At 38.0% G+C, this 26,999-nt stretch overlaps 1 protein-coding gene across 6 annotated transcripts in view; it reads left to right on the forward strand.

Moving 5' to 3' along the window:
• The first annotated feature begins 8,795 nt into the window (after window positions 1–8,795).
• ANKRD55 (ankyrin repeat domain 55) overlaps window positions 8,796–26,999 on the forward strand; it is a 537,753-nt gene continuing 519,549 nt past the window's right edge. For all 6 annotated transcript variants that reach the window (XM_044224520.1, XM_044224570.1, XM_044224580.1 and 3 more), the window contains exon 1: window positions 8,796–8,850. The gene's annotated coding sequence lies outside the window, so the exon portion shown is untranslated. The remainder of the gene's footprint in view (window positions 8,851–26,999) is intronic.

A 26,999-nucleotide genomic window follows, 5' to 3' on the forward strand; every position in this document is an offset into this window, starting at 1 on the left:
GTATGTTTCATACTTACTGGCCATCCTGTAGTTCTGACCCCACTCATGATGCAATCTTTAGCTTTGCCATTTTCTCCCTATGTTTGTGAGGTGAAAGAAGAGTTAAGAGAAATGTACTTTAGGTCCTTTATAACTAATCACTTTGATTGATGACCTAAGTGCTTTTCTTTTTGATTCTTTCCTAGTGTTTAATTTGCAATTGCTAATTTTAAAAGGACCATCACTCCTTCTGTATCTTGAGGAAGCCTTGTGGTCTTTTGATTTCCTCTCTCAATTAAATATATCTTTATTGCCTTCAGGTTCTGAGGAAAATGTGCTATGTATGCTTGTCTGGAAGGATAAGATGGCCATTTGGCCTCTGGGAAGCAAATTGCCCTTGAATTACATTTTATTGAGAAATGTCTTTTTGAAATAGTGAATTGTCAGTAAAAGTTGTGATTTAAGTCTACAAATGAGATTGAAATAGATTGGGCTTTCTGTTTTCAGACTTGATAGTGTCAATATCCTTCGGCCCTTTCTTCCTCTGACTCACCTAGAGTGTGAGCTTTCTGACGCAGACACAGTAAGTAGATGATTCTTGAATCTATGTGACCTCCTTTGGGGCTATTAATATTTTGTATGTATACAGAGCTTTTCTCAACTTGCTGATGAAATATCAAGCCCAGAACCCAAGATCCTAGTTTTATGGAGGGAAATAAGTCATTTGGGAAGAAATTCAAGTCACTTTGGAAATGAAAATGTGCTGATTGGCTTGCGATGCTCCCAAGGGACATGTCAGAGGAAACATTTCCCAGCTTCCAAACCCAAAGAGAGTGGATCCTTCTGGAGGAGCTGATAGGATCGGCCCAGCATGGCAGACAGGAGCCAGAGCTTGGGGACTGTTCAGCATTTCCAGCTGTGTGACTTTATCCTTGGAGAGTACTGTTACATGCCCATGATCCGTATCAGGGCTGCCCCGACTCTGAAAACTGTTCACAGGTTTATTTCAAATTAAAAACAAAACCAAATGAAAAAAAAAAAAAAAAAAAAAGAAAATGTGCTGATATTTTCCCAAACCCAGCTTTTTATTTTTGGGCTTGCATTACGACTAGCCATCCTTCAAAAAGAAACCTCAGCAGGCCCCTAGATTTTACTTCTGTTGCTCGCTACTCTAAGTGTGCATACTGAACTGAGTGATTCAATAGAGGCATTAGTGATCTTCCACTTAGATATTGCAGCCTTTCTGCCAAATATAATGATTTTTTTTTCTTGGCAGTATTAGCCATAGACCTATAGGCTTCTATTGATTACTCTAAATGATACTGAATAAAGACTTAGAGGAGGATACTTGATATCAAGAAAAGGAGTTCTTTCCAATTTTTACTGTAGTTCTGTTAAGCAGTTTGGAGCGGACACATGACAACATTCATTATGGGAAGTAGCGCCAGCAATTAAAGTTTACAAGTGAGCATCATGGTTAGGAATAGTATTCCTGAGTCAGAAAGTGCCACTTACTTTGTGACTTTGGACCTGTTACTTAATTTTCTGAGTCTGTTTTCTTAACTGTGAGTTAGAGATTATAATATGTGTTTTACAGGGTTGTTAAAACGATTCAAGTAGATAATCCATGTAAACAAATCAAGTAGAATAGGCCTTGGCACAAAGTTAGGGCACTGTAAAAATGAGTGGGATCTCTCTCTCTCTCTCTCTCTCTCTCTATATATATATATATATGTATATATATTATTGTAACTATTACTTTGTTAGCAGATTCCAAAGAACAATTAACCTGGTAAATGTGTCAAAATTTTCAGTTTGGACTAAAGATAATTCATGCCTCTGAAATGATAGGCTGATGAAAAGCAGTGAATGCTGCAAATACTGTAGCCTTACATTATTTAAAAACAAACTCAGTAGCTGGGCTCATTAGGCCTGAAGTCTGCTTATTCTTAATCAACTATACTTATTTAGAGAACCATACTATTTGATTTTAAGGAGGAATTTGATCATCTGTTGGTTAACTGGGAAATATAGAGGCTTTCTTTGTTTTTGGCACTGGGGTGGATCTTATTTGTGGCGATTCTGGAAACACTGTATCTCCTGAAGCTTTAATTCATTTAACTAGATTGACACCTTGGGGTCCACCAGATGACCAGATTCTAAACCATTCTGGCAAGAAATTTTGTCCTAGAGGCTTTTTAAATTTTAGGCAATTAATTAGTCATTTTATAGTAGGTAAAATTATTAGCTCCCAACCTAGAATTATACTGGAATTTACAAAGTAAAAAGAGACTATTTAAGGACTGTATAATTAAGTGAAGTAACTTGCCATCAGTGGAAATTTGTGCTGTAGAAATTCCTATTTCACAAGTTGGGGAAGAGAGATTAATATATCCTAAACTATGCATTTATTATATATTTTGATAGCTGAGTCAAAGTTTCTAATTTAGGATTTTTGAAAGAGATGTAGTCTTTCTGAAATATTTTCAGTGATGTTTAGGTTTTAATTGTTATTTTGCTTTATGGTAGCCTTTATCAAACAAAGTATAAGATGATGAATTTTACATTGAAATGTACTTAAGACTGGCTTTAGCCCTTTGTCATCAAGAAGTACATAATTAAGAAAATTTCAGATGAAAGTAGGTAATATGTGACAAGTACTATCATTCATTAGATCCTTGTTATCAAAGTGTGTCTATGGCCTGGCAGCCTGGGCATCATCTGGGAACCAGTAAGCAAGGGAAACTCTCGGGCCTCGCTAGACCAGCTGAATCACAATCTGCATTGTGATAGGATTTCTAGGTAATTTGTATGCACTTTATATTTGAGAAATGCTGTTCTGTAGCCCAGAAACTAATCAAATAATTTGAGGGGTGGTCTTCAGCCTTCAGTACCCTGTCCCAGAGTCTCATTGTTCTACTTTACAGTTGAGGGTCAGAATAATTTTATTAAAACTTCTCTTCAAAACCTACAATAAATTAACAAAAATTAAGCTGAGACATTTCGGGTGCACGTAAAGTACAGAAACTAATGGACTATTTGTAAACCTACCACTACCACTGGATTTAAAGAAATAGTAAATTTGGCATTTTGCCATATTTGATTCACCTCTTTCTCCCTCCTGAAGGAAAATTTTTATTAAGATGTAAGATATATAACATAAAAATTAGCCTTTTAACCTTTTCTTGAGTGTACAGTTCAGCGACATTAAGTACCTTCACATTATTGTACACAATCACCACTATTCATCTCCAGAACTTTTTCATCATTCCAAACTGAGATTGTCTATCCATTAAATAATAACTCCTAACTCCCCGTTCCCCTGGGGCTTGTTTACCACTATTCTACTCTCTTTATGATTTGGCTCTTCTAGGTAGTTTATATAAGTGGAATAATACAATATTTATTGTTTTGTTTCTGGCTTATTTCATTTAGCATAATGTTTTCAAGAGTCATCCATATTGTAACATGCATTAGAATTTCATTCTTTTTTAAGGCTGAATATATTCCATTGCATTACATTTTGTTTATCCATTTGTTTGTCAACAGACATTGGGTTGTTTTGGTCTTTTAGCTATTGTGAATAATGCTATGAATGTTGGTCTACAAATATCTATTTAAATCCCTCCCTTGACTTTTTTTGAGTATATGCATAGAAGTGGAATTGCTGGATCAGAATTTCTTTTGATGAATTTTTTCGGGAACCACCATATTGTCTTCTACAGCGGCTATACTATTCAGTATTCCCAACAGCATTGCACAGGGGTTCCAGTTTCTCCACATACTTACCAACATGTATTTTTGTTTATTTGTTTTCTATAATAATCATCCCAGTGGATGTGAGTGGTATCTTATTGTGGTTTTGATTTCCATTTCTTTTTTTTTTTTTAAAGATTTTATTTTATTTATTTGAGAGAGAGAGACAGTGAGAGAGAGAATGAGCGAGGAGAAGGTCAGAGAGCAAAGCAGACTCCCCATGGAGCTGGGAGCCTGATGTGGGACTCGATCCCGGGACTCCAGGATCACGCCCTGAGCCGGAGGCAGTCGTTCAACCAACTGCGCTACCCAGGCGTCCCTTGATTTCCATTTCTTTAATGGTTAATGATGTTAAACATTTTTTCATGTGATTGTTGCCCATTTGTATATCTTCTTTGGAAAATTATGTATTCAAGTCCTTTGCCCATTTTTAAGTTGGGTTGGTTTTTTGTTGAGTTGTAGGAATTCTTTATATATTTTGGATATTGATCCCTTACCAGATACATGATTTATAAATATTTTCTCCCATTCTGTGGGTTTCCTTTTCTTTCTGTCAGCAGTGTTGTTTGATACATAAATTTTTAAATTTTAAAGTCTAATTTATTTTTTATTCTGTTGCCTCTGTAATTAGAGTCATATTCAAGAAATCATTATGAAATCCAATGCTATAAAGCTTTTCCTTCTATTTTCTTCTGAGAGTTTTATGGTTTTAGTTTTTATGTTTATGTCTTTGATCCATTTTGAACTAATTTTAATATATGGTATAAGGTATGAGTCCAGTATCATTCTTTTGCCTGTGACTGTCCAGTTTTCCCTGCAGCATTTTCTGAAGACTGTCTTTTCCCCTTTTGAATGGTGCTGACACTCTTGTCAAAAATCATTTGACCATATATGCAAAGGTTTATTTCTGGGCTCCCTGTACTACTCTACTAGTTTATATGCTTGTTGTTATGTGAGTACCATACTATTTTGATTATTGTAAGAAAAATGTAAATCTATCTAAAGGTTTAAAGAATTACAGGTAGAGCAAAGCTCTCTTCTCCATCTCTTCTCTTTCCATCTGTAGAGGTAACCATTTGTGAAGTTGATATGTGTAATTTCCATGAATGTTTTCATACATTTATTATATCTTTGTATGTACCCATTTATAGCTTCTTTTGTATGTTAAGTTTTTGCTTAAATTCTGGTGCCATGGTTAGAATATATGTGTCCCTTCCCGCATTCATATGTTGAAATTCTAACCCCCTATTGATAATATTAGGAAGTAGGGCTTTTAGGGGGTAGTTAGGTCATGAGGGCACTCGTGAATAAGATTAAAAGAGACTCCAGAGACTCTTGTCCCTTCTACCTGTGAGAACATAGCAAGAAATTTGTAGTCTGAACCAGAAAGAGCTCCTTTACCAGAACCTGATCATGCTGACATCATGATGTTGGATTTTCCAGCTTTCATAACTGTGAGAAATTTCTGTTGTTTATAAGTTACCCAGTCTGTTATAGAAGTCCAAATGGACTTAGACAACTAGTATACTATAGATAAACTTTTCTAGTTTGCTTTTCAACTTCAACAATATATTTTGAGATTTATCCATCTTGATGTGTACATACAATTCATTCCTTTTATTTGTTACATATAATTCTGCTTTATTTACATTAACTATAAATATCTAAATCATTTCTCCAATAAGGGTGGCTAAATTGTTTATTACCTTTTGAAAAATGTCAAACAGCGTTGCCACAAACATTTTTGTATATCTCCCATGTGTAAGAATTTTTTACAGTAGAAAACGAGAAGTAGAATTTCTATTGTTAGAGAGTAGGTTGGGAAATGATAACTATTAACAATATAACCTAAACTTTTAGGACTAAAGTGGATATAAGTTGTAAGGGACTATTTTTTTTGAACTATCAGTAGTTAATTGGTTAGATTATATATGTCATTTCCAATAGATTTATTCTAAAGGATGCTGTATTTATTGTAAAAACGTGAGCATGGATGAGTTTGACCATCTGGTGTCATCATTTGGTCACGTGGTTGAATCTTTTCGGAAGCAGTTCTTCTAACAGATCACTGCCAGCCTTGACCTTAAAACCTCCCAAATGATTTTGTCACTTGTTAGACAGCTTGAGACTCTGATACTCAGAAGCTAAGCACATTGGTTTCAAGACACATGCAATTATAAGTACAAATGTATCCTTAATTTTTAAATGTAGTTCTTTATTTTTTAAAAAAATAGTTTTGCATTTTTAATCAGGAATCTGCATTAGAACAGAGAGAGATAGGGTGTTAAAGAAGTAGATAACTCGGAAGCTGTTATTAACTGAAATCAGTTAACATTCTGACTTCTCAAAAAATGCATTTGGCAAAGGGAGTGCATGAAGAAGAAATCTTTAACAAGTAAAATAGATATTTAAAAGTAAGTCATTGAGATTATTAGAATAAATCACTGCTGATCCCATCACCACTCAGGCTAACTAATGTCATCTTAGAAATAGGTAGACTTGTCCGTGATGCAACAAGCTATCATGAGATGTTTCCATTTGAACCAAAGACCCAGTATACTGGGAGGATCATTGCTTTGAGCCAGAAGGCCTGGGATTGAGTCTTGGTTCTGTCACTTACTATTGAGTTGGTCTCAGCTTGTCTGAATTCCCAATTTTCTCATCTCCAGAAGTTGATGATGAAACCATACTTACTTCTATGGCCTTTTTTTTTTTTTTAAAGATTTTATTTAATCATTTTAGAGATCGAGAGTGAGCATGGGAGAGTACAAGGGGTAGGGGGAAAAGTGAGAGCAGAGGGAGAGGGACAAGTAGACTTCTTGCTTAACTACCTGAGACACCCAGGTGCCCCACTGCTAAGGACTTTTTTGAGGATTCAGTGAGATGGTGCATGTTATAGTTGTTGAGGAACTATAAAACCTGTAAATTGTTATAAATATTAATGGTTTCTCTTATAGTCATTGAATGCCCGGGTCCTGAGCAAGAGCAAGAGTGGCACATTTGGTATATACTGATTGTGTTTTAATATTAGGTATGTAATGTCATATTTACTGTTTCTTCTTTGGTTCTCTGCTTTCTGTGAGATTATGATTTTTGCCCATTTCAGTTTTGCTATGATGCAATTCATGGACCTAACTGAAGCAGATTAATAAAGGATTATATAGTACAGATTGAGGCCAGGACCTTGAAAAAGCAGTCTGTCTGAGTGGTGGGGGTAATTATGTTTTTATTTTGGCTGAAGCCTAACCAGTTGTTTCAATAACACATTCAAGAACTTTGAGATCAAGGCAGTTAAGCATCCCCAAATTTCAACCTGTGAACTGTGCTCATCTTTAACAAGTTCCAGCAATTTGTGTTAGAATTTTTCTATTTGCCTAGATCTTGACAAATAAAAATGAATTGTATTAATCATGGAAGATATTCATTAGATGTGATGAATGCAAACCTCTCTTAAAATGAATAATACATGCATTGTATGAAACATAACAAAAGATAAAACATTCTACTGAAATGTTTTGATACAGTTAGTTTGCAGAAATCAATTTTTTTTTTTAAAGATTTTATTTATTTATTTGAGAGAGAGAGACAGTGAGAGAGAGCATGAGCGAGGAGAAGGTCAGAGAGCGAAGCAGACTCCCCATGGAGCTGGGAGCCTGATGTGGGACTCGATCCCGGGACTCCAGGATCACGCCCTGAGCCGAAGGCAGTTGTCCAACCAACTGAGCCACCCAGGCGTCCCTTGCAGAAATCAATTTTACCAACCATCCTCCCCTACCCCTACTCACCAGCAGAATTGTTTGATTCAAAACAGGATTTCCTCTATGCTACCAGAAGCATCTGCGCCTTTTTTTTTTTTTTTTATCAGTTTGTCTAAAGTTCCGCATTTGTGTCTTTCAGTCTCCTGCCCACAGTTTCCCCCAGATGTGGTATGGTGTAGTCTTTACCTTGCAGAAAGGCACCTGTCCAAAGGGAAGGAAGAGTGAGGGCTGAAATCCAGCCATGCACCTTCACATCAGTTTATGTGTGCTCAAAAGGGTTGCTTTTCCTAATCTGCATAAGATACAACAGGCTCTGTCATCTTCCTCAATGTCTTACTTCTCTCTGTTCTCCTTCCTACCCTATTTTCCATTCCTTGGCCTTTAAACTGCCCATCATCGTGTACTGGCCAGATCTCCTTCTAGTAACCTTCTCAGCCTCTGTGCCTCTCCAGCTGTCCCACAGGCCATTTTAAAGCGCTCTCACTGTCTTGTTCCCCAAAACCTCTTCTAACTCAAATATGTTTTATAAGATAGATTCAAGTGTATGGTTTTATAGTGTCATTTGAAGCACATGAGATCAAATAAACTTCACTGGTTTGGTGCATTGACTTTTGTGACTATAAAAAGAATAAAAAGGATGAAAGCTAGGTTGAGTTGGAATGTAAAATTATAAAAAGCAAAACAGGAAACAAATGTTTGCTTGGCCAACCATTTCCTACTGAGGCTCTCTGTGTAATGTGGTCTATGAAGAGTTCACTGTTCAGCCTTAAACAGATTGAAATGATCCGTGGGGGGAAATCGCACCAAACCCAAGGGCTGTGTTGAAGTGATGTGTAGCGCCAGATCCCTGAGCTGCTGTAGAAAGGCGGGTTGTGAAGGCCTATGTGTCTGTGTTAAAGGGAAGTCTTTGAAAGCTATCTTTCTAACAGGATAAATGTGAAAGCCACCGGGGAGGGGGGGCGGGGAGCAGCACAAAACGGCCACTTGAGCATTGCTTCCTGCCCATGGAGCTCTAGCTCTTTACTGACAGTTATTCTTAGGCCTTCTTTGGCTTCAAAGGTTTCCTCTTTTCTATTTTTGGTAGCAGAATATGGATTTAGATCTGCGTAGTCCCTCTCAACTGCTAATCCATGCCTAGAAGAGAGTAGGACTGCTGTGTTCTGTTAGCTATCAGTTCTCTTTTCAGCACCTCCAAATGATTTTTAATATTAAGGACACAGATTTATGGGAAGGAGTCATTGAGTTTTCAAACTGATTTGTAGTCCTCTAATTTGCACATTCCTTTCTCCAGCAGGGGCATCTCAGAGATCATCTCAAGTAATGGGGCCTGACTTCTGTGATGAGTGAAAGAATCCAGGTTGGTAAAACAGATGGTCATCAAATGACCAAAAAGTAAGCAAAGATGATTTGCATTGGAGTAACATGTAACAGACTAAGCACAATTCCATTTTGGAAAGAAAGAATTTATGTGTGTATAATCTAAGATTAGCTTAATATATATAAACTGCAACAAAAAGATACAAGCATGCCGGACTAGAATACTGAAGACCTTGGTCTCTGTAAAGGAAAACCATTACCTAGAGCAAGCATTTTTAATTTTACAGGTGTTTAATTTCATGCCCTCTAATTCTTTTTCTTGAGTTCTTTCTGTTTTACCTGATCTCATGACTGTCTAACTTTGTTGGCCTACTAATAATAATTACCTTGCAAAAGTTTTCTGTATCGAGATACCATAACAGTGGGTTAGAGCCTCTGCCTTCTGCTCAGGTCGTGATCCCAGAGTCCTGGGATCGAGCCCCACATTGGGCTCTCTGCTCGGCAGGGAGCCTGCTTCCTCCTCTCTCTCTGCCTGCCTCTCTGCCTACTTGTGATCTCTGTCTGTCAAATAAATAAATAAACAAAATCTTTAAAAAAAAAAAAAAAAGAAAGAAATGTTAAGTGCTTATGTCCTCCCATGAAAATATGGGGCTATCCCCTTTGCTGAATGCAGAACTGGGGAACAGAAATGCCACCCATCAGACCAGCTGCCTCTGCCACGTGCTCTTAATTAGGGTCTCCCTTTGTGGCTTAAAAAGTGTAACAGTCTTATACTTGAGAAGGATTTTTGAAGGAAGGTATAAACTGAAGGATCAAGGGGTCACCCCACATTTCTGAGGGTTATACACACATTTCTGTCCACCATTGCACCTGGTTTGAACTTCATAACCCTCTAGAAACCATGAACCCACACTACAAATATTATATGTATACTATTTTCTATTTTTTTGCGAAGACCAAAATGAACAGAAGCATCTTGGGATTGGGGGAGGGATGGAACTTTGAGAATTAATTCTAGGCACTTTGCAGATGGATAATTGGCAAGAAAAAAACCCAAATCTAGGGCATATATATTGGGTTTTCAGCAATGGGAAGGTGTCTTTAAATATATTTTACATAATGGTTTTGAACAGCAGACAGCATTGTCTGGTAAGTGGAGGTTTTGACAATGAGCTAAAAAGCTATATAATAGAGTTAAAAAGAAAGCCTCCCTTAACTTTTCCCCAGAGCATTTTTACCCTGCTGAATATTTTAGGGGTTATTTTAAATGTGTCCCAGTATCAGACTTGTTCAGAAAGAGAGCATTATATTTCCCAAGAGAATGATGAGTTGCTTTTTTTTTTTTAATGGAGCAAAATGCTAACTTTTAATAGACTAGATTTTCCCATATAGAATATATTCCCCCTCAGAATTCCTAGGCAAATATTCAAACTTGGGTTGGGAAAGGTTAAAAGGAACTGAAAAAATCTATAGTGGCTCTTTCTGAGATGCAGTCCCACACTTGGCAGGATGAGGTGTTCATAGCAGGTGCTGGATTTGCTATAAATGGACAATTTATAAACAGATCTGACAACTGGGAAAACAGAGCAGTGGGGAATGCTGGCATTCCAGGGGCCTGTGGTTGATTTCCTATCAGATGGTCCTCAGCATGGAATTATTGATAGCTGCTGCTCTGAAAGAAGGCCAGTTGGCTGACGCTTAAAAGGACTGTACCTCAATTCATGCCTGATCTGCTGCTAGGTATTTTAAACAGATCAGTGCAAATTAGCTTCTTCAGGTTGGTACTTCCTTAATTAGAAGTTTAATTGCAAAGTCTTCTTCTCAACCTCGATTGAACCCAACTCTCTTACTTGTCTGAAATGCGGAGAACAGAGACCTGGGAGAAGTATAACCAAAACAAAAGAGGAGCCTGAGGGCAGTGGGGGAGGATTCCGAACAGCCTATAGTGCCTGGGACCAACACAGAACCTAGCTAAACCTAAACTATGTGCAACTGAGACTAGCATTTTTGGCTGTGTATCCTGGGGGAGAAAGAAACAGGACCTTTGTGTGCTAAGCCCTGGGGGAGAATCCAAAATGTGCAGCAAATGAATCTCATTTTTCTTTTGCTTTTTTTGTCAAGGGCTGCCAGTACACTGGGATATTCCTAAGACCCCTAGGTGAGGTCTACTTTCAGAATATTCTCCTGGAGCATTCTAATGATCACATCTACAATTTTCATTGTTTTTATTTATTTTTTTAGATAGGCTTTTCCCAGCCTAGAAAGTTTAGTGGTTCTAGTATGGATGGTATTGGATAGCATTCCTCCATATTTGTCTGCAGCCTTGCATTGGCACAGTTCTGTTTAAAGCTAGTGGAATGGCCATACCTGTTTGTTCTAGCTATATGAATAGTTTTTCCAGGAGACATTTGTTTGGCTGGGTCTCTGCTTTTCTCCTGACCACACCGTATTGTTTTTCTCTTCAGAGGAACAGACTGAGGGCCTGATCCTGAAAGGAATTTTGACTTACTTCCTTATGAAGACTGAAAATTGGGCAGACCTGACAATTAGGGTATGGAAGTGGATGCACACCCTAGCACAAGGGTTGGCTGGGAATGAGGACTCTTAGAGTATAATGCATAGGGCTTTGAGCAAATCCAGAACAGGGATGGTTTGTTGCCATGTAATGGCTAACATAGCAGGAGTAGAAAGGGTTCTGAGGCATTGAGACAACTGACACTTTTGTTAGTTGTGGGGAAGTCTTGTCTGTGAGTGGAAGCTCCTGAGAATCTTGCCCATGGGAATCTCTGTTTCAGCTGAGTGAGTTTTCTGGTAAACGTGTGATGAATCTTACTGCAGCATCTTTCATTTGCATAGAACCGAATTTAGTATAGGAGGTACAAGAAAATATAGGTACAGTACTGCCACACCAGGAGTTTATGATGTAGTTAGAAAGATATACTATATTCTTATGAAAAGATGACGGGGGGGAGCAGCAGAACAAGTAAAATTTGGGGAAAGGGAAAGCTCTAGAAGTACCCAGGAAGGTGTGGTGGCTGGAGGATGAGGGAGTTGTTGATGAGGAATATTGGGCTGAAGCTGGGCCTTGAGAAGAGTGGGAGAAATTCAGTAAGGGAAATGTGCAAGGGAGACTGTTCCAGGTGGGGAAATGTCATGCTGATAGCCCTGATGAAGAGGTGACCCCTGAGTTTGGGAGGACAGAAAAGAAAATGTCCTGGCAGATAAGGCTGAGGAATTATACAGATCTAGAGGTCACACAGTTTGGAGTTCATCCTGGTAGACTTTTCTGATCAGGAGAGGGAGATGAGAAAAGCAGGATGTCAGGAAACTGAAGACAGAAGAGGAGAGTGGCAGTCAGTGCAGGAGGACCTCACAGGGTCCAATCTCCCATTGACCAAGTTTTAGGTCTGTGGAATTTAGCGAACTGTGTAGTGGGTTCTAGTAAGCAATTCTATGTAAACAGAGCCCTCCTTCTTTGGTGTCTTTCCTCTTCCCTTATAGTCCCTGCCCACCATCTGACTAAACTAGGGCCACACAAGCTTCTGCTTATGGAGTTTCCCCACAAACACAGAGCCAAAGTGAAACAAAGGCAGATTCATTTTTTTTTTTAAAAGTTCACTGTTTTGACTCTTAACGTGCTCACTCTTGGATTCCCATTAGTGTTTTCCAGATTAATTTGAGACCTTACTAGATATTTGGACAACTCCTTATTTTCATAACTCAGAAGGTCATCTCTGAGCTCTGGGAACATCTGCTCAACTTCATAATTAGGGCAGAACCACAGGCTTGGGTGTGGGGTTGTGTTCTGCCTTGGTCAGGGAGGGCTCACCTACCAACACTCCTGGGAGAACATGATTGTGGACCCTCTTTCCTGACACTTTCTCCCCCATTTTTTAATGTCGCATTGTGTGACCTGCAGACAGCTTGGGCATCACTAGGAAGCTCCAGCTCAGACCTACAGAATCAAGATCTGCTTATTTTATAAGATCCTGTGGGATCCATTAGAGTTTGAGAAGAGCTGCTTTTAACCTAGCTATTCGGAAGGATCACCTGTGAGTTTTTAAAACATTCTGTGGCATATTGTCTATCCCAGATAAATTAGGTCAGAATCTCTAGGGGTGGAGCCCTGACACTGCCGTTTTTTTAAAAAACGTTTCCAGATGATTCTATGTGCTGCCTGAGTTGAAAACCACCGGCCTGTGGTCTGTGTTAGCCACTCTGTTTCCAAGGGACCAAATTCTCCTCGTGTTGTAAAACAGAACACAACTAACCTTTTAACCACAGATCTAGACAGAGTAAAAATAATGTTAAGTAAGCATTTATCCAGATGCTGGTTAGGAAACTCCTGGCTGGGAGCAGATGCAACCACTGGATTCACTTATAGTGTCAAGATGATAGCTTGTTAAGATTCTTAGTCTTGGGGTGCCTGGGTGGCTCCGTGGGTTAAAGCCTCTGCCTTCGGCTCAGGTCATGATCCCAGGGTCCTGGGATTGAGCCCTGCATCAGGCTCTCTGCTTGGCAAGGAGCCTGCTTCCCCTTCCTCTCTCTCTCCGCCTGCCTGCCTCTCTGCCTACTTGTGATCTCTGTCGAATTAAAAAAAAAAAAAAAGATTCCTGGTCTTAATTATTCTCTTCTGGCTTTGGAGGGTGGCTCCACGGAGAACCTGGAAGACAGTTGCCCTTGCCTCTAATCATCTTGATATCTAAGGAGATGTTACCCAGGCCTGTGCTCTGAGGAGTCATGTTCTTTGTCTATTGTAGCAGAAATGTACTGGGGAATTCAGAGTATTGGTTTCCACACAAATGCTCACTTTTAGGAAACATGAAAGGTTTAAAAGCAGTTATCCACCTATCCTTAGGCTAGGGTAGATGTCAGATTTTAAGAACTATATTATAGTTATTTCAATACATTTTTTCCCATTAGGGCCTTTCATTTACAGATTTCCCTCAGTTCCCCTCGGCTCTGTTACAATATCAGGAAACTTCTACCAACACATTCCAATTCTGAGGCAGTCTTGGTCAAGGCTTTGAAGGTATTAACCACTGTGGTTCTTCTTGCCTTACTCTGACTTTCCGTGCCCTCATTATGGCCATGAGCGTAGGCATTGTTATATGAGCTTTGGCCTTCTCTTTCCTTACTTTTTGTCTTTTGAGAATTAGGGTTGAAGTGTAGCCTGCTTACTTAGCTGCAGTCTACACATCCTCAACTCTTTATAGAGACTTTTTTCTTGGGCAAGGTTCCGCACTGAGCTAAGATATCCTAGAATCCTGTGTTGAGACTTGTCTGTCTGGGGTCTCCGAGTGTTGCATCCACTCAGCATCTCAGAGCACCTTTCTTTTTTTTTTTTTTTTAAAGATTTTATTTATTTATTTGAGAGAGAGACAGTGAGAGAGAGCATGAGCGAGGAGAAGGTCAGAGAGCGAAGCAGACTCCCCATGGAGCTGGGAGCCTGATGTGGGACTCGATCCCAGGACTCCAGGATCACGCCCTGAGCCGAAGGCAGTCGTCCAACCAACTGCGCCACCCAGGCGTCCCCAGAGCACCTTTCATGCTGCTCTGCACTGAGCTTAAATTACCTTGCTCCTTTGCACACTGTGGTTTGGACTGTTGGCCACTCCCCTTAAGGGCTCACATCTTACATGGTCTTGTCTCTTAGCTTTGGCTCCCTCATTTCTTGGTTTTCTCTCTTTTACCTTTAGCTTGGAATTAGGGTCTCATCACAGCCCTCACTCAAGATACTGTAGTAGCAGTACCTGTTCAAATGTGACCATGGAGAGGAATAATGTCACCAGGACCATGACCATTCTCAGTAACAATGGTAACATTATTTTTTGCTCATGAGGATATGGATTTGGAGATGAACTAGACAGTGGTTTTGAGAAGACCCAACTGTCTCACTCCTAGCTTCAAACATCTAAGACTTATTCAGTTCTACATTATAACATTGCAAGTCAAGATGACCTTGGAAAACTGAATAATTAAACTGATATTAACACTGATGCTAACCTGAAGTGACATTTATGTTTGGCTTTGTGGTTGGTTCATGGATTTGTATGTGTATTATATATATAAATATAAATAAATATATATATATGTGTATATATACACATAAATACACACGTACTGAAATTATATTTATTTACTGAAAACATAACAAGGGTGTTTGTGAAGTGGACACCAAGTCCAAAATTTAAGTTCTGTTTTACTGAAGGTAAAAAAGATAATTTGCTAATTGCCTAGCAAAGTTCCTAGGCTGCCAGTCCTTGCGGCTCCTTTGGGGACAGCAGAATACTTACTCCTCTCTGGAAGAAAATTCAGGAGGGAGATCAGAGGCTTTTAGACATTGTTTCTGTCCATAAACAAATTTATAATTTGCACCTTCCTGTGCCCAAGTTGCTCCTAGGCACTCTTGCTCTGGTGCTTGAAGTTGGTATGCCTTCTGTCCAGACAAGTAGCTTTTTGGGCTATTAATTATGTAATTAAAAGTCTAAACCTTTTCATTTTAAATGATAATAAAATGTTTGAAGGTATGTTTCTTGTAAACCTATTTTATTTTTTGTTTTTCCATTTTATTGCTTTTTATTGAGGGCTGCTAACTGACCAAGCCAAGCTAATTAGTGCCCTGTTGTTTTTGGAAGACTAGGTGACACCAAAGCCATTAATGACTCAATAAATTGGGGCTACAGAAAAGCCTGACTGCTTTCTTCTTGTTCTTCTCTTGTTAGTCACATTGTTCTGCTTTGGCCAAATCTGAGAGGATATGCACTGTGAAGCTGGCTCTTGAGGGGCTGAAAGCACTGGTTGATTAAAAAATAATAATAATAAAAATTTTATAAAAAATCTGTGTGAACAGAGTCTCCAGGGACCAGGGGAATGAGAGGGTCAGAGGGACCACCAGAAGGGGGAAAAAAAAGGGGGGAAGGATTCCAAACTGAAATTTTTACTCAATTTATTGGGTAAAATGTCCAGCTTCTGATTCCATGGCTTACTCTAGAGTTGAATCAATATTAAGTAGACTCTTCAGGTGAATTAAAATCCATTGATCACGTGAATTACAATGAATCCCTAGGCAGTTCTAAGGTGTTTATGGAAAAGGTAAATGTTAAAGGGTCAGAGTAAGAGGCCAAGTCCCTTTTTTCCCTATCTTATCATTAAATTTACCCATTCATAAAATGGAAACAAATCTAGCAAAATCTTTTATCCTGGACTCTTGGTGTTACTACACTTTATAAATTAAAGACTGATATTCTTTTTTTTTTTTTTTGAGGAATACTACAGTGCCTATCACATAATGATATTTAATAAATTATAGAATGAATGAATTGTTGCATTCTTGATAAAACTCCATTTGTCTTAAAATTATGTCAGATATACCTTTATTTTATTTTTAAATTTATTTATTATTATTTTTTAAGATTCTATTTATTTATTTGACAGATCACAATAGGCAGAGAGGCAGGCAGGGGGAGGGGAAGCAGGCTCCCTGCTGAGCAGAGAGCCCCATGTGGGGCTCGATCCCAGGATCCTGGGATCAGGACCTGAGCAGAAGGCAGAAGCTTACTCCACTGAGCCACCCAGTCGCCCCTTTAGATTTCTTTTTAAGATAAGCTATAGTTTTCTATTACAAAGGTAATTTGGTAAATATAGAAACATGAGAAGAAAAAAAGTCATTACTGGTCTCAAATACCCACTCTGTTAATATTTTTTGTATTTTCTTGTAGACTTTTCTATCAAGAATTTAAAAAACATTATTTTTTTGGCACAGAGGGGCTTGGGCATGCAGAATTTGGATATAACATACACAGTTATTTTAAAATTATAATTCAATTAAAATTAATTTTGATTAGGAGGCTTCTGCCATCATTTGGAATTACTGGGGATTCTTTAGCACATTGTAAATATTTGTTCTAAGAATTTAGAATAATAGAGTTAGACCTTAAGCAGAGAGAATACTTGTTGCTGATGAAACAAGATGTAGAAAAGTTCAGTAACCAGTTAGCTAGGCATAGAGCCTCCTCTAGGATCCCCAGCCCATGTGTCCTCTTTTGTTCAAACAAATATCCTTAGAATGTAACTACCACAAGGGGAGAGGAGGCAACCAGAGAAGATTAAAGACAGCCTGGAATTCTTGCAAAGTATCTTAGTGAAGTAAGCTGATTCCTTAGAGAAAATGAAGTAACCTCAAGTAACAGCAAAATGGTTCAAAGTGTGTGCTTGAGAGTTATAGGTCTAGGTCCAAATTCTGAGTCTACTAGTTACTAGCTCTGTGGCCTGGGGCAGGTTTCTTTGATAACTTTTTACTCACCACATATTTATTTTATTTTATTTTATTTTTAAAAGATTTTATTTATTTATTTGACAGAGAGAGATCACAAATAGGCAGAGAGGCAGGCAGAGAGAGAGAGGAGGAAGCAGGCTCCCTGCTGAGCAGGGAGCCCGATGCGGGACTCGATCCCAGGACCCTGAGATCATGACCTGAGCCGAAGGCAGCGGCTTAACCCACTGAGCCACCCAGGCACCCTCACCACATATTTATTGAGTACCAACTATGTGCCAGGTACTCTCTGTGCTGGGGATATAGCTGTGAACAAAGCAAAGCCTATTTTCCATGAATCTCATATTGCTAGAAGGGAACATAGTGAAAATATAAATGTGTCAGATAGAAATAAGTGACAGGAGGGAAAATAAAGCAGAATAAGAGGGAGAAGGAGTGTCAGAGAGATTGTTGTCTTACAAGGGGAACACCTCACAGATAAGATGACATTTGAGTGGATATCCAAAGGAAGTCCTTGGTCTTCCCAGCCACAGTTTTCTTGTCTCTAAATGGGATAATGATAGTATCTGATTCTCAGATTGTAGCACTGGGAATTCAGTCAGAGAATGCATTAAAGCAAAATGCCCCTCTGATGATAGCTGAAGTTATAATTTTCTTCCTTCTGTGTCAAATGGAAAAACTAGGTAGAACTGTAAGGACCTTGGTAGTAGTAACACTCTTGTGATGAGTAGTCTGACTTGCATGATGATACACGCTTCTGATGGAATCTTGGACCTGATTCTTACTCCCTGTTGATACTTAGCCATATCTGCCCAAACTACTAACCCGTTTCACATCAGATGGAAATCTTGTGCATAGCTGAGAACAACTAAGCCATACTGAAAGAATGAGAACTCAAGGTTGAATTCCCTACGCAATATGACTTGTCATTGTAGCCTTTGAGCCAGGATGCTATCTAGTGGGTAACAGTAAATGAGATACTTCTGTTCAGATTCATAAGAATGTTTCTGTGGATGTAAGACTTGCCCTTGCTTGAAGGGATAATATTAAAACTCATTAAAGTTTGAGTACAATGGTGCTTATTATGGAGAAACTGAAAAAAGCACTAAGAGCTTTACCTGGTTGGCATTTCTAAAGTTAATGTGACTTACTTGAAAAACAGAGCTTTTCAATTTCCATGGTTCCATGAGGTACTTTTGTCTTTGTGTTCATCACCCAAGGTCTGAGAAATGACTTTAGCTACATTTGTAAATTGTATAAAGTGCTTCTGTATGAAATGGTCATGTAGCAGGAAATATTTTTTTTAAGTGATGGGAAGTTGTTTTCTAAAATAAGCATTTGGAGAATTTCTCCCATGATTTCTGAGCAAATTTCTTTCTTTTGATAAGAAATGTTTTCTCTGAGTCCTGTCATGTAGGGATTTAACTAAGAAACATGGGTCTAGACCTCACTGAACAGCACTGATATCCAGGGATGTTTTGACTTGCCCATTGACTTGATAGATCTGTTTTTTTTGTTTGTTTTTTTGTTTTTTTTTAAACCTGGTTTAATTCAAAGTTCAGAGCAGTTCTCTGTGAGGCTTTGTCAAGTAGTCTAGACTCTTGCATGCTCCTGAGGGCTCTTGATAATCTGGAGAGGAGTCTGCAGATCATTGCAAGAGTCCAATTTTACCTGACTGTTTTAGCTTGGCATTGTAGAACTTATTTCTGGCTACTTCCAGATCTATAAATGGATTTGTATTTATTGAATAATTTGACCTTCTCACTTTAAAGACATTTCCCATTTTAAAGTTACGTGTTGGCTAGTGTTCCTTTTTCATTCCTTACAAAGGTGCATTCATGGTGGTCTGAAAAAAATTACTAGAATGAGGGAGGCTGAACCATTTGTCAGCAGTGTGTATATATAGGTTTATGCACTGCTCTTTCACAGTTGATGTCTGATTGTTTCTGTGCATTTCCCCCATTGTATTTTCTTGGGCCTCTTCACCATGAGCCCTCCTGGAGTACCACAGGGTCTTTAGTAGCTATAAATGATTTGAATGTAAAGGTCCTTCAGTCTGTATTTGTAAGAATTTCTCCCAGAAGGAGGGCTAAGTTTCAATAGCCTTACTATTGGGCTACCTCTCCTCCTTGTTTTTTTTTTTTTTTTTAAACAAAAACTTCAAGAATTAAGGGAAAAACAAGATAAGTGCTGTTTTCAGTGGTAAGAGAAATACTCAGCATGCCTAACCTTCATCAGGGAGCAAGAATCTCCAAAGACAAGAAATAATATGTGAGAAAGACAAAAGAGAGATGTGTAAAGATGTGTAATTTTTTATTTTTTTGGTTGTTTGATCTTAACATTTTGCCCATTTTATTGGTCCATGTGCAAATAAAGACTGTTTTCACAGTGAGGGACTCTGATATATTGCCTTTCTTACATTAATGTTTGTGGCAATGGCAGATTCATATGACACTTGCTTACTTAATGCATACCTCTTTGTGATCTACTAGCCTTAGTCATGAACTTGATACATCTAGGACTTACTGATTCACAGTAAATGCCAAATTGCTTTTCCATCCTCAGCAGCATAGCCATAAATTACTTAAAAGAGGCATATGGCTAAGGATAGAAGTCCCCAGTTATGTGATTGTGAGGCCCATTATGCTTCAACAATTTTCATTAACATATGTCTTTTTAGTATCTGTGGATTGAGAAATTACAAAATGTAAACAAAAAAAGCTTTTGTGAGTTCAGGTACATGGTATCTGTTTGAATGTATTTATATATAACTGTTCATTGATTTTTAGTTATATAATTAATACGCTTCTACATTTTTGTTGAGTAAATTAGATACACCCATAAAACTGTACCTTCTTTCTCACTTCTTACCTGTGCCCCATTTCTTGTCTTCTCCCTGGAGGAAACTGCTTATAGCACTATAGTTCATATCCATCCATCTCTGGTACCTTATTAATATATAAAAATATGTATATATTTGGTGCTGCTTTATATGTATGGTACATTTGTTCTCTGAAACATCCTTTGTATGTATGGGTCTCCTTAGGATTGTGTAGTCAACTGTTCTTTGGGATAGGTACCAAGAAGAGGACTTGCAGGGAGTTTTCCTTTTAAATGAACTCATATTTATTAATCACAAAATCTAGATATATTTGAATAGTAGAAAATATACATTAAGGCATTATTTATTCAGTGTCTAGAGTCAAAAGGCTCAAAGTATCCCCTGAGGAATCTCTAGCAGAGTGGAAAGAAGGAAGGTCTAGATGTTGTAGGCCTTGTTTCATCATGCACTGGCTCTGTGACTTAACAGGTCTGAGTGTCTTTCTGTTCCCTCACCTATAAAATTGTGAGTGTGAATTCTGTTTACCTCACTGGCATGATGAAGAAATGAGAAAATTACATTAAAGTTCTTCAGATTTTTGGTGCACTTGAATGGTACAGTCGGTTAAGCATCTGACTCTTGGTTTTGGCTCAGGTCATGATCTCAGGGTTGTGAGATCAAGCCCTGTGTTGGGTTCAATGCTCAGTGTGGAGTCTGCGTAAGGTTCTCTCTCTCTTTCCCTTTCCCCCTCCCGTCTGCATGCATGCTTTCTCTCTCTCTCAAATAAATAAATATATCGTTTAAAAAAAAAAAGTTCTTTGAATTTTTGGTTCCAGCATCATGACAGTCTATTGTAGAAGACCTGTGCACAATAAACACATAGAAATAATTAATTTTTAAAAAACTTATAAAATATTAAAAATAGAAAGTAGTGCTCAAAAGAAGAAAGTGAAATCTCTACCAGAAGCAAAGAGGAAACACAAACCAGAGTGGTAAGCTAATGAGCAGATGTCACCATGGCTCAGAAGAGAATTAAACATTGATATATGACCCAAATGTTTAGATAGATGGTGGGGTTTTAATGTCCAAAGATCTGTCCTTGGGTTACTTAAGTTTCCTGAGATCCTACTATGAGGCTAAGCTCATGCCTGCTCTTTCAATAAAAGGTACACTTTAAAAACTCTCCACTGGTTCAGCAAAGCTCTGAGACAGCTCCTGAGTATCCTGGGTTCTGGTAGAAAAAATAATATCCACATGAGTGTGCTGCACTTGGGTATAGAACCCAAATTTAACCTACCTGCATCTTGGGAAATCCCAAACTGAAAAATTAGTATAAAAACTGACTGTGGAGTAATGAAACCCCTGGGTCTTCCTTTGTAGGAAAACTCAAAATCATTCTCAAAGTATTTTCTGCACTTCACAGCATACAAAATTCACACACACACACACCCCATGTGTCATAGAATGAAATGAGAGGGGAACTAAAATTTGGAAAAATTATATCCCAGGAACTTAATAAAGCGATATGAAATTTAGGATATTATAAAATTAGTATGTTTAAAATAATGAAAGAAATGGGAGGTGGGGTATAGGAAACTTGGATGAAGGAGGGTGGGAGATACAGACTTCTGGTTATGGAATGAATAAGTCATGGGGATAAAAGGTACAGCATAGGGAATATATTCAGTGGTATTGTAATACTACTGTATGGTAATAGAGGTGGCTGTACTTTGGTGAGTATAGCATATTGCAGACTTGTCAAATCACTATTTTGTACACCTGCAACTAATGTAACATGTGTTTCAACTATATTTCAATAAAAAAGTTATGAGGAAAAAAAAGGTGTACATGGGAGATAAAATTATGAAAAATAAAATTAAGGGAAAATTAAATAGTGAAATGAATACTAAAACAGAGAGCTTATTCATTTGAAAAATATCACATAAAGCTTTAGAAAGAAAAACTATAGCTACTGAAATTGTGCACAATGAAAGGTTGGGCTTATTAAGATATAATTATTAGTGATTAAAGAGTAAAACTAAAGCAGTGGTCCATATTAGGCTATTACTAATGTGCTATAAATACTTGTAATGATTTCCTTTTCACCTAATTATTTATGTTTTTTTATTGAAGTATAGTTGACATACAATGTTATATTAATTTCAGGTGTACAACATAGTGATTAAACAATTATATATATTACAAAATGCTCACCACAATAAGTGTAGTTACCATCTGGCACAATACGAAGTTATTACAATATTATTGACTACATTCCCTAGGCTGTACTTTTCATCTCCATTACTTATTTATTTTATAACTAGAAGTTTGTTCCTCTTAATCCCCTTCACCTATTTTGCCATTCCCTCACTCCTTGTGCTCAGCTAACCATCAGTTTGTTCTCTGTATTTATGTCTTTCTTTCCGTTTTTTTTTTTTTTTTTACATTCCACATGTAAGTGAAATTATATGGCATTTGTTTTTTTCTGTCTGATTTATTTCACTTAGCATAATGCTCTTGAGGTCCATACATATTGTTGTGAATAGCAACATTTCATTCTGCTCATGGCTGAAAAATATTCCTCTGTGTGTGTGTGTGTGTGTGTGTATATACATATGAATATGAATGACATCTTTATTCACTTATCCATTTATCTAAATTTTAGAACAAGTTCTGTTTATTCATAATAACCTAACTCACATAAATAATCACACCAAGGGACAGAAAACATAAATCAAATCCAAAGTGTTTGTAAGTCTCTGGACTGAAGTTTCTGAGCTTTTTCAACATCTTTTATTGTTTTACTTCTTTTATAGGAAATAAATTTGCCTGTGGAAATTAAGAGATTTCACCATGTAAATATAAAGTAATTCTGAAGGCAAAAGTAAAGTGCCTGTAAAAATTGAACTCTAAGCCTCAGAAAGACTTTGTGTCCCATGATAACAATGAAGAAAATCTTGTTTTGCCTCTGAGATTTGTCATGGCTATGACCCAGGTAACTAGAGCATTCTTCCCTTCAACAATGAAGTGTCCCCATGCTTAGATTGCAAAGAACTTCTAACTGCTGGCGGTGTTAATGAAGCAGTTGCTTATATTCCATACTGAAGGGACAGCTGGACCCAGGAAGAAGCCCAAAGAATTTTTGCTTTATAATGGACAGTCCAGGGACTCTTCTTATATATCCCTTTTTGTTGGCTTTACTGCCGGTAAGAACTATACCCTCTTCCTGTTTCACTGCTGGAGTGTCTAGACCTTTTCTGCATGATTGTCAAATGTTTTCTTGCTCTTTGAAAACAAGACTTTCCCAGGGATGCTCATATTTTTGTTTCCACAACATTTGTAATGCCACATTCTGAACCGAGCAATAACATGGAATTGGCCAAGTATGAGAGAATATTATCAGTTTTTGCCTGAGCTTTCCAGTTCATCTCCTTTGCTTAGGAATGGTTTTGTGGTTGCTGTCTTTGTTGCTAATATTATTCACCAATGAGAATAACAACAAATGCTAAGTGATTTATTAAAGTGAGAAGATAAAGTTCTAAATTACTTAGGAAAGAGAGTTTTTCTAGAGACCGTAAGAAAAGGGTCTACAACTTTGATTTATTGGAGAGCTTTAGAATAAAGAGGTTAAAACATTGGAAAAAAAGCTGATATAACCAGCTAAAGGGAAAGGAAAGAAATGAAATTTAAAAATGAGTGATCCTTGAAAAGGAAAACAAATTCCTGTTAGTTCATGTAAGAACAATTAGAAAGTAAGACAAGCACTATTCTATTTGAAAATAATAGAATTCATGTTTAAATTGCAATTTATTTCCAGCATTGAAGACTATAGACTAGACTGGGATTTTGCAACCAAATTCAGAGCTTGACAGTGCAGGTTGGAGAGAGTGGGGTGGCTGTCTGCTTGCCAACATTAAGCTGTAAATAATTTCTTCTGAGGGTTTTTTGTTTTGGTAGAAACTGAAACATGCCATGGTGGTGTGTACACGATGCCAGAATATCTGAAAGGAAATCAGAATACAAATGCATGCCTTACATCTATTCCATATGTAAGAATAGTCTTCAGGATGGTGGCCCCATTTCAGCCAGGGATCAGGAAATGGCAGTCAGGGAACAGAGGGCTGTTTTCTCCTCCCAGATGACACTCTTTGGGACTTCCATCCCTCTTCCCTTTTTTCCTGCTTCCCTTTGTCCTTGTTTCTATTCTAACTTCTTTGAGTCTTATTTCTCATTTGTATAATCCCAGTGCCTGAACCCTGATAAGAATTTGAGAAATACTCATTACTGTTTTAACATACCCTATTTCCCATCCACACAAGTGGTAGAAATGCAAATAACAAAAAGGTGGAAAAGAGGACCAGAGACTGATTCTTATGTAGGTTTTCTCCCTTTGCTATTCATGAGGTCTCACGTGGAAGAATCCTTATCTCTACCTTATCCTCTCATTCTCCCTCCTTGCTCTGCAGGGGCCCCAGTGATCAAGGGAGTCATTGGCTTAGAATGGGCTCTGAAATGTAGATGCCTGTTTTCCTTTAGGCCTCTGTGTACTCTGAAGCTTCCCTAATTCCTTACTGTTACCCTTGTCTTTCACTATAGGGTATTCAAATTAATATCTTATATTAATGAATTTAAGAGGGAGGTAAATTTAGGAGGAAGCTTTTAACTTTCTTAGTATTCCTAGCAACACATGCTCCTAGAAAACCTCAAAAGAGATTTTGAACTTGCTTATAGGAAAAGGAAGTCTTGAGAGAATTTGGGAAGTGGGCAAAGCCTGAGCTGGGGCGGGGGTGATGGGGGTCACAAGATAGTTATGGTAGAAAGTTGAAGCAGTGCTCAGTGCTGAGTGTCTGAAAGCTGACCCACACTGAGAAAGAGACAGGTTTCTTGGGAGCCCCTGAACTGTCCTGTCACCACTCTGCCTCTCTGAGTGTCCCCGAATTGCCTTCTAAATCTTCACTCCTGCTGCTGGGTAGCTGAGGTGAAAAGTGAGAAAGCCACTGATCCCACTGATCCCACCAGTATTCCGCCAGTATCACGGTGACACTGTTACGTGGTACTTGTAGCATGGCATATTGTGACCTCAGGTCCTGGTCAGCTCTTTACCACTTAGAGCTTGTTTCTTTGGGATCGTGTTTCTGAGAGCTCCAAACAACCAGTTTGAAGCCAGACATTGGGAATAAGAGTTGTTAGAAAGTTTAATCCTACTAAAATGCAGTCACTTATCCAGATTTTTCTAAAAGTCTAGGTGGCGTGAGGCTAATAAAGGCCATCTGATGGGATATAAGTTTTCAGATGTTTATAAGTGGATGGCCAATAGTGGGGGATACAGTGCTATCACAGGTCACAACATAAGTAAGCCAGCCCATTTTAACTCTTAAAATCATAAGAAACAATCTCTTATTCCTAGGAGGTGAACTTTGATTGTAGATATATAGGGCTGTTTTGAGACATGTAGCTGGCTTAGGTGTCGTTAGTATTATACCATCAGTGAATCTTTCCTGGTGTTCTTAAGTGTTTTCAACTTAATTGGCTGCTCTTAAAATGTCTGATTTTGAAAAACAATACAGAAGTACATCAAAAGTGAGTACAATCAAATATAAATGGTTCATAGTTATATTAAAAAGGGAAAAAATCCATGTATTATTCCATTTAACATACTGCACTCAGAATGTCAAAGCCTGAAAAAGAATAGTAATCATGTAATTATTTAAAGAAATGTATTTTCAAAGAGTATTTAATAGCTTGAGAATATGCTGCCATCATAATTAGCAAACAGATCACAAAACTGTGTTTTGGAACAATCCCAGTTTTGTAAAATAACTGAATATATGTACAAACACACACACACACACACACACACACACACACACACACACACAAACACAAAGAAAAAGGAAAAGGCCTGGGATTAATAAAGAAAAAGATTGCGATCATCCAGGTGGTGGGATAAGAAATGATTTTATTTTGCTTCTTTGTATTTTTTCTTTATGTCTTATAGTAGAAAACTTTTTTAGTAGACAACTTTTAATGTGTTTTCATAGAAGTTTTTTAAAAAGAACATTATAGAAGAAAAGGAGATTGAAATGAATGAAATCTAACTCTAAGTTGAAAAATATGTTGCAATGGAAAAAAATAATTAGAAGTAAGGAAAGAGGCTCCTGAATAGTGGGTAGGGGAAAAGAGAAAGGAAGATTGTAACTGGGTCAAGTGCATGTACAGCTTTCTTTCCAAAGCTCAGGCATTTTTTTTTTTTTCCCTACAACTGCATCTAACCTCTCCAGAGCTGATTTCTTCTAATCTTAAGAAGGCAAGTTTCTGAAGTAATTGCAAGAAAGATCACATTTGCTCCCAGCACAGTGGCCCAACTGGCACTGTATTTGCAAGCAGTATTTGTTTCAGAGTTGCTGACTGTACGAGTTGCTTTATGGGCCACTTTTTGGACAGCTGTCTGGAGCTGGTATTGTGTGGTGCTGCCACAGACTTCCCAGGTTTTCCTGGTATACCAGGGGGCACAGTGGAAAATCCATGCCTGATTCTCTCGAGGTCCAAGTTGTCACACTATAATGCTCTGCCTCCCTGCAGCCTGAACTGGCCTCCAGAATTGACAGTTGTTTCCCATTAAGCTATGGTCAGGCTCCTTTTTTTTTTCTCTTCCTTTTTTTTAGTTGTTGTTGTTGTTCTGAGATATTCTCTTATTCAGCACCTCAGCTTTCATCCTGAGATTTGGATGAGATCCACATGGTGACACTGCTCTGAGGTTGTCCCAGAAACTGATCCCCAAAAAGAAATGCACACGTCTCATGTGTGGGCATGCCAGCCACACCCAACAAGGTTGGCCTTTAATGTAAAGGCAGGGTTTGCAAATAAGAGCATGCCATTGAAACAAGGACAACTTCAAGGTTGGGTTTAGGGTACTGTGTTTGTTCTTTTAGCTTGTTTCTGAACCAAGATTTAAAAAAAAAAAAAAATCAGGGTTTGCAAAACAGCTGATTAAGTGACTCTAATTATTTTGGGAAATAATTTCTCTGAACAATAATCTCTACCTATGGATTCTGTGCTCTAGGCATGAAAGTAAATTTTGTTGTAAATATGA

This window comes from Neovison vison, chromosome 1, assembly GCF_020171115.1.
Source record: "Neovison vison isolate M4711 chromosome 1, ASM_NN_V1, whole genome shotgun sequence".
NCBI classification, from domain to species: Eukaryota; Metazoa; Chordata; class Mammalia; order Carnivora; family Mustelidae; genus Neogale; species Neogale vison.